This window comes from Babylonia areolata, chromosome 8 (assembly GCF_041734735.1).
Source record: "Babylonia areolata isolate BAREFJ2019XMU chromosome 8, ASM4173473v1, whole genome shotgun sequence".
Classification (NCBI taxonomy): Eukaryota; Metazoa; Mollusca; class Gastropoda; order Neogastropoda; family Buccinidae; genus Babylonia; species Babylonia areolata.
In genome coordinates this window covers 22,232,747-22,237,503 of record NC_134883.1, presented here as the reverse complement: position 1 = coordinate 22,237,503, position 4,757 = coordinate 22,232,747, and positions in this window count along the sequence as shown.

Below are 4,757 nucleotides of genomic sequence, written 5' to 3'. Positions count from 1 at the left end.
AATTAAATGTGCTCTTAACGAGACTGAATCAGGTGTACTTTGCCTGTGCATACACCTGTATTTTCCACCCGTACCGTTGTCACACAGAGGCCGGGTGTCCAGGGCAAAGGGGAACAGCTGATGGGGAAATCTTATCGACGCTTAAAATTAATTATGGGCAGCTTTGTGGCATTGTGATTGACAGCCAATTCTGCATTGGTCCATTTTGCTGTTCATAGGCAGTTTGCTTACTTACAAGTGGATCAAGGTGAATTTTCTACTACAGAGAGAGAGAGAGAGAGAGAGAGAGAGAGAGAGAGAGAGAGAGAGAGAGAGAGAGAGAGAGAGAGAGTGAACAACGAACGAACGAACGAACGAATTTTTTTTTTAATGAGGGACGTGGAATAAGCATGCATATGCTTTTTTTTTTTAACATCCAGCCCTCAGGGCAAAGAGAAATGAAATCAAAATATTTACAAGATAACAAAAGGTCACAGAAATACTTACATTGCATTCAAATACACTCAAATGCACAGTAAACATTATACAGGTACATGATCATAATACTTGCATTCAATACAAATTGTGTATGAATATAGTAGTACAATGAGAGAGAGAGAGAGAGAGAGAGAGAGAGAGAGAGGAGATGATGATGATACTGACGATGATAATGACGACGATGACGATCAGTGATGACGGCGACAAAGTACAAACGGGAATTCGGTTACATACAAATATATACGTAAACTTTCACATGCATATGATAATAATGCCTGCAGTTGCAGACAGACTGAATGTAACAGAGAGACAAAGCAAGAGGATGAGAGAATTTCGAATAAAATCATTTGAAGGTGTCGGCAACGTCTTCCATTAAATGAGAATCATATGCATGTTTGAATTTAGGCGTCGTTATGCAGAGAGGATGGAATATTTTCCAGAGCAAACCACCAGAATACATGAGGCTGGGTTTATATATAAAAAGATCAATTCTAGGAAGAGGCAGCATTAACTTATTAGCATAAGGATTAATATTAAAACGAAAGGAACATGTAATTGATGGTGGAGCACAACCAGAAAATATTCTGAACATGAAAACTGCTTTGTTTTACCTTAGTTTCAATATCAATGGAAGAATGTCAAACATAGTAGTCTGTGAAGGATAGAGAAGAAGATTTTAGTCAGACTAATTTCAGAGCACGTCTATAAAGACCTTGCAGAGGTTTGAGAATATTTTTGCTTGCCAGATCCTAGATAGTGGATGCATAATTTATATGAGATTCAACGAAGGCATGGAAAAACATTTTATGGGAATGGATATCTAAGAAATCTTTGATCTTGGATAGCTGATAGATCTTTTTTTTAAGAGAGTATTGCATATCATTCCAACATGCTCAGACCACGATAGGTTGCTGTCGATTACTACCCCTAAAACTTGGTGGAACTCAACTTCATCGATGATTTTATCATCGATGAACAGGGAAAGACAAATATCAGAGATGTTTTGAGAGAGAGAGAGAGAGAGAGAGAGAGAGAGAGAGAGAGACAGACAGACAGACAGACAGACAGACAGACAGACAGACAGACAGACAGACAGACAGAGACAGAGACAGACACCGAGATGACATAGAGAAAGGGGGAGGGAGAAAGAAGAATAACTTGAGAACAACATGATGAATTGAAGAGTATGAATCGTTAAAGGCAGAATAAATTTTCGAAATTTTCCATGAGAAGAGTAACAAAAGAAGAAGAACACAACACACACACACACACACACACACACACACACACACACACACACACACACACACACACACACACACACACACACACACACACACACACACACACACACACACACACACACACACATCGGGATGCACACACACACACACACACTCACTCCCCCCCCCCAACCCCCTCCCCCCCACACACATGTGCGCACGTGAAGGAGGGGTGAGAGATGTCACAGCAATGTGCATGTGAAAATGCGCGTGCTGTGTAACACTAACAGGTAAGGACTTGAGGGATCATTCCCCTACGATGATCAGACATTAACCAAACTGTGCATTATCCCAAACTTGCAGATTATATAAGGAACAAGCCTGTCCGGTTTTTGCGGAAGTCAAACCAAAGAGTATATGTACACGTTCTGTTAGTAACCGCCAAACAAAGCTGGCCAGAACGGAGTCTGTAGAGGGTTTGCCGAGAGCAGGAGTGATGTTTGGTCACGTGGTACGAGTTTCCCCCAACAACAAGCGAACGTTTTGAAAGCCGTCATGGCTGCTTGTAGCGGCGAGGACGAATGAGCGAGTTGCATGTAAGTACACTTTTCCTCCTTTCTCGTTCAAGTTAGCAAGGGCAAGACGTACCCGTTATCTCACGAAGTGGTGTTAATCATCGTAAGACGTTTACTGCACCCTAGTTACTCTCAAGTTTGTCCCGTGCTGTAAATTATCGCCATGTTCGAATCGTACGCTCTGACTTTCCCAGTTGCGAACGATCAAAGTGACCACGTCTGGCTCACGCTTCGGTTTTATAGCCCTCGATAAAGGTTCGACAGCGGGTTAAAGAGTGAATAAATGCCGACCAGCGCTTTGACAGTGATCCGATAACATTGTTTTGGTCCAGAGAAAATCTCCCATTGATTTTGTTCAAATTCCTGCACTGCACCGAGCGACCAAACTTTCGGAACTCTTACAATAATTGTCGTCTGCGAAAGCAGCGAGCGAGGGAGGATTAACGAAGGTGGCTGTAGAGGCATTTACCCAGACTTCTGTCGTTCTAATTTTCAGGATAGATATGTAATTAAGAGAACTGTAGGCCCCCTACCTATCAATTTCAGACTAGCTGTGAGTAAACGGTTGACTACCCGAAGGAGGTACCCTGCATGGGGGCAAGATAAATCGACAGGCTCAACTCAGATTATAGACTTTGTACAAGCAGTGCTTATAAATGGTATCAACAAGAATTCTTCTTTTAACTAACTGATTTTGTTAAATCTATAAACTGCTCGCTTTTGAAATCACAGTCGATCCACTGGTGTACTCATACTGAAAGGCTGGTAGAAAAAAGTTATGATTCATGATAATGTTAGAACAATTAAAAGTAATTTATAATACTGATCTTCTTCTTCTTTCCCTTGACTACCGCCTTCATCATTGTGAAGATTCTGTAGACTATAAGGGGGGTTTGCGTGTTTTTGAGGTTTCCTGAGGTAGAGGTTGCTGGGCCAGGGGATGGGGGGGGGGGGGGGGGGGGGGGGGGGGGGGGGGGGGGGGGGGGGGGGGGGGGGGGGGGGGGAGGTGGGGGGGGGGGAAGGTGATCAGATTCGGGATTTGAAGCCTTCCAGGGTTGGGCTGAGGGCAATCTCAGCAGGAAGGAAGGATAGAACAGTTCATTTACAACTTTCAAACCATGAATTTGTAATTCATATTGTTCTAGTTGTAGTTATTTAGTAATAAAACAGAGCTCTATTTCAAAATGCAAGAGTTTTTGATAATTATTGCAAGTTGAATTTATTTCTTTTGTTTCTTTTTTGGATTATAGAAGCATAATACAGGTAGTCTTCTTCTTTGGTCTTTTTATTTACTGTCAGTTAAGCAATAAATCTCGTTGTTTATTTATGTATTTTCAAATATGACTCCTTTTTTCCACACTACTGTGCTGAAACACAAAAAAGACTTTATTATGGTTTAATTTGAGAAACAAAACTTTTCATTATCAGAGTCATATGACATAACATAAATACTCATTTTCTGCAGTTAGAAGGTGGCACATCTGTTTATTAAGAAGATTCTGTCAGTCATTTTCATATATCCATGTGAAAATCAATCATCAAAATGTCAATCTCTTTTTCATCAAAACTTGCATAAAACTGCATAAGTATGACTGTGTCTGTTTGGTTAATGCATGAATTGGTCGCCACAACCTAAACTAAAGTATATGAGTCAAGAACTTTGTGGATATAATGACAGTGGGCAGCTGATTTGTCCAAGGTTATTATTATTATTTTAAACTTTGGTGTTTATGTTTGGTTAGTTCAGCCTTGTGGGCAGTGGAGTTAAGAAAACTCTGTGTGTGTGTGTGTGTGTGTGTGTGTGTGTGTGTGTGTGTGTGTACTGTTGTTCATTTGCTCACTTCATTTTTCTTTTCTTTTTCCTCCCCAATGAAACCTTACACAGTCTTGAGGAGTGTTCTCAAATGCCTGTGATTGTTGTGATAGGTAAACGAACGATGAATTCTACACTGTGGAAATGCATCCACAAAAGAAAGCTTAAAGAACAAGCAATGCAACTGGAAAAAGACAACACTCTTCACATAGTATTGATCTAAAATGTAGAGTCCTTTAATTTACACTTCAACTTTTATAAAAGATGTGTGTGTATGTGTGTGTGTGTGTGTGTGTGTGTGTGACGTGTGTGCACATACACATGCAGTAGGATGTGTTCTTGTTTGCACATTGCCTGGCTTTTCTCAGGTTATGGATCAAAACTTTCTCCTTTGAGTTTTCCAGGTATTCATTCATAGCCAAAGGGCAGTCTTTTTGTGAAAACTTTCTCTCTCTCTGTCAGTCTGTCTCTGCCTGTCTGTCTGTCTGTCTCTGTATCTCTGTCTCTGTCTCCATCTCTCTTTCTTTCTCTCTCAGTCTTTCTGTCTATTTATTTATCTGAGTGTCTCTTTCTCCATCTTCACCCTCCTTATTCCTTCCCACCATGCATATATTTTCTTTTTCTTAAAAAAAAGTTTCATTACATATTCATGATATTGGTTTGTTTTAA